This window comes from Squalius cephalus (genome assembly GCF_949319135.1).
Source record: "Squalius cephalus genome assembly, chromosome: 13".
Taxonomy (NCBI): Eukaryota; Metazoa; Chordata; class Actinopteri; order Cypriniformes; family Leuciscidae; genus Squalius; species Squalius cephalus.
This window is the reverse complement of record NC_137134.1, coordinates 947,542-961,066: the sequence shown is the minus strand read 5'-3', so window position 1 is coordinate 961,066 and position 13,525 is coordinate 947,542.

Here is a 13,525-nt window from a genome sequence, read left to right as displayed (position 1 = left end):
ATCCATTCTTTCATGATACATTATTCTTCAGTATTTGCATTCCATAAATGTCTATTCATTATCTCTTACATATAATGACAGAAATGTACTAAACCATACCTTGTAATGTCCTCCAGCAAAAGCAAGGAACAGCAAGCAACATGATTCAAATGGAAGTAAGTAAGCAATTCTGCTTATTAACACAAACAGCTCGCTCACGGGGTAAGGGTCTTCTTCGACTTTTTGATTTTTCATTGATGGAAACCCTGTAAATTAATCTAACTCACTATTTTTCAATTCATTATCTCACCCATCAATTAATTAATTAATTAATCTACCATTTTTGTCCATCCATCTATCCATACTTTTACCAAAATGAATCAACCCCATCTAGTCACTTCCAGCTATTCATCTTTTTTGTCTTTTTTTTTACTTTCAAGGGCCAGCGAAACGGTCCAAAATCCAAATATTTCATAGATCACCTCTGGTGACCACTCCACTGGCCCTCCAGCCCCCACCCCCTGTCTCCAAGGACGCCCCAGGACCGTCTGCTCACCTGCCCCAAGACCACCTTGAAGATCCCCAGGTTGCACAAGACCTCAAACTACATCCCCAGGGTGCACAAGACCCCGAAACAGATTACCAGGGCGCACAAGACCCCGAACCAGATCCCCAGGGTGCACAAGACCCCGTACCAGATCCTCAGGACGCACAAGACCCTGAACCAGATCCCCAGGATGCACAAGACCCCAAGCCAGATCCCCAGGACGCACAAGACCCCAAGCCAGATCCCCAGGGTGCACAAGACCTCGTACCAGATCCCCAGGATGCACAAGACTCCGAACCAGATCCCCAGGACGCACAAGACTCCGAACCAGATCCCCAGGACGCACAAGACCACGAACCAGAACCCCAGGGCGCACAATACATCGAACTACATCTCCAGGTTGCACAAGACCCCAAACTAGATCCCCAGGGCGCACAAGACCCTGAAGACCCCCAGGACCCCGAGGACACCCAGGCTTTTCGGTGTGTGCCAAGCCTTCTAAAGGTGTGCTCTGGTCACCGTGCACACAGGTAAGAGTTATGTTAAAGAGATAAACATTTAGGCTTAATATGTTTTTTCTTAGCAGCAGAAAAAAACTTTTTATCACATTTTGTTTCATAACAACAAAATAGCATCTAGCATCTGTCTGGCATGATGATGACAGGAAAGTTAATAGGATTAAAGTTAATTATGGTACAGACAAATGGAGCTCGATAGAAACAACACATACCGCTCTGGGCTTTCATAGGAAAAATAGAATGTCTGTAATTTTCTAGAAATGAAAGCTTTAGCATAAGTTCTGCTGGGAAGACTCAATTACTACGTCACTTATTGCCTTCACTTCTATCCAATCATATTCTTATGCTCACTGTATAAAAGCACGGTACTTACACATGTTTGAGTTCGCAGATACTGAAGTGACGATTAGTTCGCAGATGCCGACGCTTCAATTCAGTTCGCAGATGCCGACGCTTCAATTCAGTTCGCAGAACGACACCGGCGTTCATTCACTTGCGTTCGATTCCAATCATAACACAAGTCATATCGTTGATTTGATCTCAGCCATTTTCGCGGTGCGCGAATGCACCACGCTTGCAGAGGAAACAAATGTGGTGGCTTTAAATCTCACGAGACGATCTCCTAACAGGGCTTTCAAGTTCAAGTTCCATTTTCAAGGCTTTCACGTTGTATACATTCCCGCGGCCACTGTTTACATCCTTATTAGGCTTCTATGATTAAATTCCATTCAGGTAAGTATATTAACTTGCTACTCTACTGCTCCCTTCTTCAGAGGTAAAGTTCAGTTGTGACTTTGGTGACGCGGTAGTTAAAAAAAAAAATAAAAAAAAAATGCTAATACATGCTACAGTCTGCAACGTAACATACTGTAACGCTTTAAAAGAAGGGACGGATAGCTCGCTGGTTGTAGCAATTGCAAGCAAAGATTCACGACACGTATATATGATATCCTCAGCGCAGTAGCTACTAATTTATTTTAGTGTTGTTGATTCCACGCTCTCATGGTTAATTGCAAAATATTTACAGCTGGGTTGCTGAATATAATTAAATCAAGCTTAAGAGCAACTTTATCAAATTGGCTTTATCTAGGCCTATGCCATTTACAGCTCGCGCTCCTCATCCGCTCACTCACTATGTGAGAGTGCCTTTCAATAAAGGAGCATACCTATTCAACTCATTTTACGCCCTATCTGATTTCGTTATTGCTTTGGCATTTATGGAGACGTTTTGCTAATCACTTCCCGACCGCCGGTAAGAATCAACTTATAGCCTACCTAGATTTCTATTCTTCTATTCTAGATTGCGCTTTAACCAATAAAAGGGGGCATTTTATCTCCGTTCATTTTCTGTAAATATAACTATGTATTATTCAAACATAATACAAAAGCAATTAATAGCTACTGTTAAATTATTAAAAAATAAAAAATACATAAGTTATAAATCTATAAAGGGTTTGTAAAAATTGAAAGTGATATATGTAAATATGTCCATATTAGAAGCAAGTTGGATGTTTTACGTTAGGGTTAGGTTATGAAGGGTATGTAGGGTATTTGTAGCAGGAGTTTTTTTGATACAAAAGTAAATGATACATTTACAGTGCTAATAATTCTTATATCTCTATTCAATTTGACTTGTGGCATTTAGGCCTACAATGATATGATTTTTCATATCAAGATCTTTTAATTCTTGCATTTAAGTTCTTCACTAACAGAAATATGATACAACCGCCATAACACAAATTTTCTTGGCGACTACTTTAATCTACCGATATAGTCATAGAGATATCGACATTATAAGGATTTGATATTAAATGTACAAAAGCAGACTAAGGATGCTCAGGTCAAAGGTCACAGACTTTGCCAAAACTTGCCTAACACAGTAGAACTAAGTTATAAGTGTAGACTATATAATTCAAACCTATCACCAGACGAATCTCAGTCAAGAAGACTTGAATGACATCATATTTACTTATCTGTATGATTGAAATGTTCACCTATTTTTCTATTCAAGGGTCTCATTTGGTTGCCATGGCAGTGATCTCTCGGTTGTGAATATCTTCATTCATTCAACTTGAGAGTAATGTCAGGTGTACGCTGCGCAGCTGAGAAAGATTGCCCAAAGGTCAACAACAGAATATCAAGCGTGATTGAGGTATCTTATCGGTATGCTGTCACCTTACTACAGGTAAGTATTGTACTGAGATTTAATAATAAAAAATAAAAAAATAAAAAATAAAAAATTCTAAAAATTCACCATAAGTATCTCTTTAAGGCAGGGCATTTATTTCTCGCCTATCAACACTGACCATAGTCAAAGGGTGCATATCCGTTCAGATTTGGACATTTGGATAGCAAAGGTCAGATAAATTACCAAGCCTACTCAGACTCTGTTCATTCGCACTTCAACAAAATTATCTTATAGCGGCTGCTAACATCTCTGGGTTCGAAGTGGTTGCAAAACTTATGTTGTATGTGCTAATGAAGCTCGGTTGCATCACTAAGGCAGATCTCGTTAGACGATCACGATATTCCCGAGACACTCAGCCGGCAATCAGTAGTCTCCAATTTCATGATTAAGGTCACGCAAGCACATTCCTGACCACTGCAAAGCATGTACGCACTGTAGTCTTAAGGCGGTTCTGCCTTTCAGCAACTCTGTAAACCCAGATTTTGTTTCTAATTAAACTTACGAGTAATCATTACTACTTTTATGTTTAGTAAAAACCTGCTATCATTCCTAAACAACATTAGCTGTTTGTACTATTTAGCTGAAAGATTCATTGCACTAATTATGTTAAGCTAAGATAACTCGCTATGTTAAGCTTCTGCAGGGGAGGGGTGTGGCCTATTTAAATAGGTGACAGTGCGCAGAGTGCGTCATTTAAATTTTGAACCGAAGAGTCCAACATTACCAGCTTAACTTATTACTAAACAGACTGACTTTATCTCCGTCAGAGTCTACAAAAGATCTTGTTGAGAATCAACAGAGGTTTAGATGTTTATTATTTATTGTTTCATTTGTAGTCACCATGATGGTGAAAGGTGCTGGCTTTAGTTGGGCTCTTCCCTTTGACATTTAAACATTATATTTTCTCTGACTGCTTTTACTGTGATTTTGTAAGTCACAATAGTTATAGCAAAAAGCCAAGAGTAAACTGAGCAATTGACTATACCTGTCTATTGATGCTGTTATTAATAGAGATTATAAATCTCTAAAGTCAGTAGCATTTGACTATTCCTAATATTTTTCAGCAGAAAATCCAACGGAATTGTATATGAATCTCAACAATGGTGACACTTGCAATGCATGCTGGGTACCCAATAGTAAACCTATTATCCTAAACCATGTTAATACAACATAACATGTTAAGTTTCAGCTTGTGTAAAAGGTTAGGGTTATATGTTAATACAACTAAACAAGTTTAGTTTCAGCTTGTGTAAAAGGTTAGTGTTATATGTTAATACAACTAAACATGTTTAGTTTCTGCTTGTGTAAAAACTAAAGTGGTATAAGGCAACGGGTTTCCTCGCGTTTGCGAGTAAAGTCAACTAATTCGGGTAAGAGTGAACCCTTATCCATCCCCCTGCCCTCCTTTAACTGTGATCAAATAAATTAGTCACTCTGCTCAATTCAGCTAGACAGTATATCACTGAAGATGTGGCTCCCTACACCTTTAAAGCTTGTATTTCTGCAGAATTGATTATTATGTTTCGCTTTTCTTTCAGATTCCTTATTTCTTATCCGGATCACGGCCGGTTGTTCCTTCCTTATCTACAATTAGTAAAATCGATGCGTGGTGGGTCTCAGTGTCCCCATGGTGTGTGTGAAGGGTTTTGCTTGGAATGTCCTAAATATATTTCATATCCTATGCTGGAATTATCTAGGGTAAGTAAAGCGCATGGTTTTTGTCGTCCCTTTGGATGCAGTTGAGCTGCTGCTCCCGGAACAGGGCTGGAGTTCAACAGCTCGTTTTGCAGCTTTGATTACCTCTCACAGACATTTCAAAACTTCTAGCTTATAGTCAAACCAAGTCAGCCAAAGATGGAGAGACCCAAGAAGCATCAACATGTAGACCCCATTTCCGGATGGTTAGTTGATGTATCGTGTAGCTTATATCTTCTAGTATTGATTAGCTCATTCTCTTTGTTATGCTATAAATTATATTCCGGGAGCTGAATATATAACTTTATGGTTTGTGATGCCACTAATCCAAGGAATGACGCACAGTCTCTCTCAGCATTGTTGTAGTCTTTTAAAAGCGATCTCTTTAATTTAATCTTCAATGCTTGAACTTTGTGCATTATAACTTTGCAGATGTTGTTTATACTTTAACAGTAACATTACAGAAAGTGATATCCATTTAACCCCCTTTATTACCTCCCATCCATATTGGTTTTTCTTTTCCTATTTTCATATCCAGATCGTATCCATGTTTAACTATGTTCATGGCTCTTCAGATTCTCTTCAGATCTAACACTCTGATCTTGCCCTAGGTCCTTTTTCTGATTCACCTTCTCCCCTAATTCTTTACTCTTTCTTAAGCATATCAACCGACTCTCAAGTTCTGGTATCACATCAACAATTTCTAAAATTAGCAATACATTTTGTCCCTTCTCTTCTGATTACATTCCTAAAAATCTGTGCTAGATTCTCAGATCTCTTTCCCTATTTTCCTACCTACGAAGCATCTCTTTTAAGCCTGGTTTAAGACTCATCTAGTTCTGTCCTCAAGCTGAAGTTATCTCCCCTCCAGTATAACGGTCATTCATTTAGGATTGGGGCAGCCACTACAGCAGCTGAACGCGGCATTTCTACTTCAGCTTTCAAGATCCTGGGCAGATAGTCTTCCTCTGCATTCAAGTCTTATATAAGACCCTATTCTAAAACTATTCTTCAAGCCCAGCAAGCTCTACAATAACCCAAAGGTAAATAACTATGCAACTACTGGTGGTGGTGTCATAATCTTATTTCCTTCATCCTGTTATTATTCTAGCTAGCACTCCTCAATGACTATCTAGTCAACTATTATGTGTGGCCTAGCGGCTCTGTTCAATGTGGCCTCGTCTCTATGTGGCTGTAGCAGCCGTCGTGCCTTTGTTACATGTTCGTCAATTGATAATAATAAATAAATAATAAAAAATAATAATAAAAAAAAAAAAAAAAACGGCTATTTTATGCGATATTCATGTTCTATGTGGTCTACTGTGACCGTGTAGCCTAATGTGGCTGTCCCGTGGTCTTGTGGCCATAAAGTATGGCAGGTTCTGTGTGGCTTAGTGGCTCTGTCTCGTTGGCCTTGTTCAGTGTGGCTTAGCAGCCTTGTGGCCTGGTGGGCCTCGTCTTTGTGTCGGTCTCATGGCTTCGTGGTCCATGTTGCCATGTCCTATGTTCGGCCTCCAAGGCTGTGGCCCTTATGGCCTTGTTCTGTGTGGCTTAGTGGCCGTTGTCTGTACGTCTCGTCTATGTGTGGGCTTATGGTTTGGAACCCTTTATGTTCTGTGTGGTCTACTGTGACCGTGTAGCCTAATGTGGCCTTGTCTCGTGGTCTTGTGGCCTTCATGGCATGGTTAAATGTGGCCTAGTGGCCTTGTACTCAAGTATGTCTGTCTACGTGTGGCATTAGTGGCCTTGTGGCCACGTGGGCCTTGTGTACATGTGGGGCTTGGCGCCTTGTGGCATATGTTTGCCTTGTCCTTTTAAAAAGATGCCTGAATGGCCAGTGGCCCCCTTGGGGCAGAGGTTTAATGTGGCTTAGATGCCGTAGTCTTGTGTGGTTTGTCTTTATGTGGCTCTAGTGGCTCGGTCTTGTCCTTAAAAGCTGCAATGGTGGCCAGTTGCCCCCCCCGGGGCATATGTTTCGTGATCTTAAAGCTGTTGTATCCCGTGAAGAAAAAAAAAAAAAAAAAAAAAAAAAAAAAACTTGTGTTGTCCAGTCTTACCTCGTCTCTTTGTGGCATTAGCGGCCGTTGTGGCTTAGTAGCCTCGTCTCTGTGGTCTATTGTGGCCGTGTGGCTCATTAAAGCCTCGTCTCTGTGGTCTATAAAGGCCATGTGGTCCAATGAGGCCAGAGTCTGTGTTATGCTCAGCCCCAGGTGGCTGCTATATGTGGTCCAAGGAGGCCTGTTTATTATTTTTGCCAAGGCGGCTGTCTGTGTGGTCCAATGTGGCCTTGTCTATGCAAGCCAAAAGCGGCATTGCCGGTCCAATGAGGCCTTGTCTCTGTGTTTTCCTAGGAGTGAACTGGCAATTAAAAAATAAATATATAAATAAATAAAATAAAATAATTTTAAATTAACAAATAAAAACATAGTTATTTTAGAATTATCTGTCCTTCTCCCCTATTAAACTTTAGGCACGCTGTATTTTCACATCTAATTTGTATCTTCACCATTTGTTTCTTCCTTCTCTATTTTTCAGGAACCCCAGGACTCTAGACTGGTGGGTATACTCAGTTACCATCTTTTGGGGGTTGGCGTGCCCCGTCCCAGTGTAGTCATACTCCACCTATTTTTGGGGGTCGGCTGCGCCCCTGCCTTCATCTTTAGGCAGGAATCGCAGATCCGATACTCTCGGATTATGCACTACGGACGGGGCCTACGCCAAATGACTTTGTAGTTTATCAGCTTGCTGAGCTGTCAATAAATGTATGGTTTATTGAAATAACTCTCCCGAGTCTTTCTGGTAGAAATGAAAGCTTTAGCATAAGTTCTGCTGGGAAGACTCAATTACTACGTCACTTATTGCCTTCACTTCTATCCAATCATATTCTTATGCTCACTGTATAAAAGCACGGTACTTACACATGTTTGAGTTCGCAGATACTGAAGTGACGATTACCCCCATCCTCCCCACCACCACCAGGATGGTCCCGTCCATACCTCCCAGGGGGGGTCGGCTGCGCCCCTGCCTTCATCTTTAGGCAGGAATCGCAGATCCGATACTCTCGGATTATGCACTACGGACGGGGCCTACGCCAAATGACTTTGTAGTTTATCAGCTTGCTGAGCTGTCAATAAATGTATGGTTTATTGAAATAACTCTCCCGAGTCTTTCTGGTAGAACAACCTGACAATGATTGCCAATCACAAGTTTGCAAAAGCATCTCTACCGTTTTAATTTCTTGGATTTAGACTTATCACTCATTGGCCTCTGTTTTTAAATATGTCTGACAAAGGTACCCTGTATCTGTGGAGGAGGTTAAGAGGAGGACTGCTCCTCCAGAGATGATGTCTGTCAATACACTGACGTCACTCCTCAGAATTAATAAAAATGAAAAAAGGAACCTGAAGGAGGAGCTGAAGAATGTGGGAGTGGTCCCTGGGCCTGTCACCCAGGTGACATCATTGTGCACCAGACTGACAGAGGGTACAGTTCAATTATTAACAGTTTTACATTAAATTTGGTTGCAAAGTTGGTTATGTTGCTATGTAGTTGTAAAAAAATGCACTTTGACATAACAGTGTATCGAAGGCTGTGTTCATTCTATTCACATTTATTTTCTGTTTTACCTTTTGTTATTAAAGGGGAAGCAAAGGACCTTTGTCAGTCGGTGGGTGTCCTTGCAGCCAAGGGCATCAACTTTGAGGCAGTGACCATGCCGATGACCACTGACCCAATTGTGGCTATTGGGAAAGCGGCAGAGTTAAAGTAAGCATTTGCAAAAGAAATATTTTACTTTATACATCTGTGTGCTCAGACAGGGATACTAAAATTGTATTTGCAGGGCTTAAAGGCACTGTGCCTGAATTCAAGTGTGGGCCAGTACATTCAACATTTGATAGATAGTTTATAGTCATATATAATGACATTTAGATAATTTCAGGCACAGAATGATTTCTTGCTTTAAGCTCTGTCAGTCTTGTAATATAACGTCAATTACAATAGGTTAGAAGCTTCACTGTGTTGATATAAATGCACAGATAAAGCTATATACTGAGAACATTCAATGTTTCCCTCCAGATATCAGTTGCAAAATTTGGCTCAGGAGGTTCAGAGGAATGGCCAGGACTTCCACAACTTGAGCCATGGTCTGGGGCCAGGAATGGTTGACGTTGTGGTGGAGATTTTGTCAAAATGCATAGATGACAACATAAAAAAAATGCAGTCATAATCCCTTCCCTCCACATTTTTGCACAATTTGATGCATTTTTGCACATTTTCAGTTATTCTTTTATGTAAGATTAATGGTTTTAGAAAGAGTTATTGACATCTTCCAGAGTGTGTGTTTTTCATTTATCCTTTAACTAGGGTTAGTTATCAACACACTAGCCTCAGGCACCAATGAGCCCTGGCCAACCAAGGCAGCACTTAGTTAAAAAGACATCATCATACATTATAAAGAACACACAATGTACAACATTAAGCTGTATAAAACACCAAACAAAAACAGGAGACAGATATGAGCTATGAAAAATCATTATTCTTTATGGGTTCAAGCACATTACAAGACAAGCACATATTTCAAAGAAAACTGAGTGAATGTAACTTGTCCCTCATGTCTTTGGGATCTCAAGTAAAACATATATTACAAATATGCAACAAAAGTGTCTGTTAAGAAATTTGAACGTAAACAAACAAAAACAGCAATAATATAAACAAACATATTCTCCACCCTTAACCCTAACCCCCCTATGTATCTCCACTCTGAGCAGAGTTCAACTTGCGACCCCTTTTTCTTTTAGTACCTTTAGGCTTAAAAGTCCTGTCCTTATTTACAGTGTGGATTTCTTTTTCTGGATTGTTTGTGCATTTGTGTGCACTTGCCAATTTCCTTTTTGTGAGTTCAATTGCTTTCCTGTATTTATGTAGCCTTTCTATCTTACTCTTTTTGCTTTGTGTTTGGAACCTACCAAAGGCAAGCTGGTGAGCTGCTTTAATGTTGTTATATAGGGCCAATGAAGGATTATAACTTTCGCTGTCACACCAACTACTCAAATCTTTGAGCATTTTCCAAATACAGTGCTGTGGCTGTGCTGTGTCTGTGTGTTGTGGCTGTGCTATGTCTGTGCTGTCCAATTGTGCCAGTGTATCATCTGAATGAATATGCTCTGTCTCATCATTGATTTCACTTCTGACTGTCTGACTTTCATACACTTTATTTGCCACCAACAAACACACACATAATTCACCCAAACTGTTGGTTAAACAAGAGCACTGTTGTTTAGAAACAAAGACTATGCCCACATGGTCATTATAGTGGACCACAATCGTGTTCCCATCAATCAAGAATTGCTGGGTTGCACTTAATGTCTCTGCTTTTTGTTGTCGCAGTGCAACTATGTCCACCTTATCCTTTGCCACCTCTTGAGCTAATGCTAAGTGCTTGCACTTTTGACCCTGTCCATTGACTGGACATTGGCACAAACAGTGCAGCAAATCAACCTCATAAAAAATACCAGGTTTATTTTCTGAGGGGACATGAAAGAGACCTCCAGACAGATGACTGATGTTTTGATCAAGTCCATGAGACTTCATCCTCTCAGCTGCTTTAGCACTGTCGTTGGAATGTGACACTTGGGATGGGACTCGGCCAGCAAGTTTAAGATCATCCAAATGGCTAAAGGCATAAGGGTTTATAATCAATGGGTTGCCAGTGTTTCATAGATTTAGACTAACCAATAACCACCCACCTACACAAATTCTGGCTATACTAAATATGAACTTTTTAATGACCTTCAACTTGTTAATGTTCTTCAGTTATAGTATTCATTCTGTTTACAGTACTGAATATTTGAACCAAGAACCCACATAAAGGTATGGATATAGAGACTTACCAGTAGTATTTCACAACATGGTTATGAAGGATAAGTAATAAGTCATCCAACCTCTTGTTGCAATATCCCCCAAGAAAGTTGTACTTGATCCCAAAGAAGAACCTTTAAAAGGAGATATCTGTATTAACTTTTGGATTATACAGTGTCAAATTGCTTGTAGACACTGATTTAATAACTTCTGGATAGCCTTAAATCATTAAATTTTTCAAGAGCAGTTCCCCCTTGAATTTGCTCTTGTATTTAGGCACATTGAAAGATTTGCCCACCTCTCCACAACATTATTTGTTTCACTCTGGTGGTGGAAAAACATCCGGCCAAAATTGGACCACATGGCACCACACTGTATCCAATTGTCCTTCAGGTAGTTCAGCACTCTGTCTGACCCCGTCTCTTTGTGAATATTTTTAAGGACCATAGAAGCTGTCTGGTGAAATTCTTTCTCCTAGAAATGTAGGTGAAATTAGGACGATTAGACCATTTTTATTATTACGATCCCCCACCCCTCTTACTCCATTTTCTTACTCTGCACACAAATACAGCCCATAAGAAGGGAGGGGTATGAACTCAGCCTACTGTTACACTGACACATTCCTGCTGAATTCCTAGTGGGCTTGACTGGATAATGGCTGACAGGACATTTTATTTGAGCACAATTCCGTTTATCAAGGTGAAGTTTCAGAAGGAAGAACACTTAACTGTACGGCATTGCTTCAGTGAACATACTCCTTGAATAATGATGTTTCTCACAGCTGGATCGTGGACATGGCCTCCATCTTTCTTGACAAGCCAACGATAGATTGCCTTCATGTCAACAAAATTAACAATGACAGAATTACTGATGACTTGGAGGACATGAAACCAGCAAAGCAACACGGAGGCATGCGGGAAGACAGTCTTAATTGCCTTGATTTCTGTCTGGTCCTTGTCAACCATAACACACCTAGGAATAGAAATTGAACTTGGAAATTGAAGTGTTGAGTTCATAAAATTATCATAAAAGGTGGTAAAGAAAGTACAGTCTGAAACCCAACCAACTGGAACCATTAACCATTAAATACCTTGGTGTGACATCATCTGCTGCCTCTTTTAGTGTCTTAAGGCATGCTTCTAGAGTAGATGTCGTCTCTTCACTCAAAATAAAAAATGACACAGGTACTCCTTTACCTTCTTCATTTTTCACCATGACTGCATAAAAGGCAAATCCATATTGAGTGATACTTTTGTAGGTAGCATCCAAAAACAACATTTGTCCCCCAAATTTTTTAAGCTGTTCCAGCTGCCATGTGGAACTGTAGACAATCATCAGGGGCTGATCCTCACTATGTGAGAGTGGCTGAAAAAGTAAAATACTGTCTTTCAACTCAGACTGGATTAGTTTTTCAACAGATACACTGTCATTTCCGTCCATTCTGATGTATTTATTGAAGCTGGCTCTAATTTGTGTTATGTCCTCTGGAGAGACAAAGAATGTTCTGTCCATAAAGTCTGTTTTTCCCCGGCTCTGAGACCAGTCAATGCATTTTAAAAGAATGGCGCTATTTGAGAGCCCTTGAGAAATACACCTATGAATGAATTCTACCAAGTCGTCGTCTATGCGGTTCATTCTATTTTCTTTTCTGTTAGTTAGGTCATGGCCACTATGCTCAGACATCTGCCTTACAACACAACCCCTGATATTGGCAGATGTTATGAAATGGAAGGACACATATGCCGAACAGGAATTTGCCCTTGTCGTCTCAGGTTCACCAGCCGAAGAACCTGTTTCATGGTTTGACCGCTCACACCTCCACTGGATTACATTTTTCCTGGTCTTCATATGGCTGAATCTCCCTTTTCCATTCTCATGTAAGCCATCCAGGTGGTTCCTCATGAAAAGGTCATCTGGAATAGTCCCAACATTTTCTATTGTGCGCTGTATTCTAGGATCTCTTTCTTTCCTAAGACCATCCTCAATGGACTTTCTCCAATATGTCTCCATTCTCTAAAGAGGAGGAAAATAGAACAGATGATACATAGCAAACGTACACATACCTCCATATCTTGTCAACTATTAGCAACCAATATTGTAAAGCAATATAGAAGTCAACTCCTCATCTAATTCGTCAGTCCCTTATAGGTGTTCCCATGACCAAACATGATGTAAAAATCACTGCACCATCAAGTATATTTGATATTTTTCTTGCGCTATCCTGATTATAAATTATCTGCTTCGCAACACTGTGTGTGAGTAACTTTGAACTTGCCCAAGGTGCCATAGTTATCTGAAATTCAACAGGCTGCCTCAGAAGTAGCCAGCGTTGCAAAGCTAGGTGGAAGTCAGTCGGTCTTAACCTACTTATGTCAAGGTGTCTTACAGCTATCTAGCAACAACTGGATGTCTGTGAGTAACTCAGTGTGACAACATCTCCTCAACTGCCTTGAACTGCCAATTCAACAGGCTGCCTCAGAGTTAGCCAGGAATACAAAGCTGCTTGGAAGTTAGTCCGTCTTAACTACTTATGTCTGGGTACCTTCCAGTTATTTCACAACCAATGGCTACATGGGAGTTACCAAGTAAAGGAGCTACCTACGTCTAGGTGCCTTCCATTTATCTATCAACAACAATGTCTGTGAGTTACCCAGTGTGACAACATCACCCAAACTGCATTGAAAATATCTACAATTCAGCAGGCTGCCTCTGAGGTAGTCAGTATTACAAAGTTAGCTG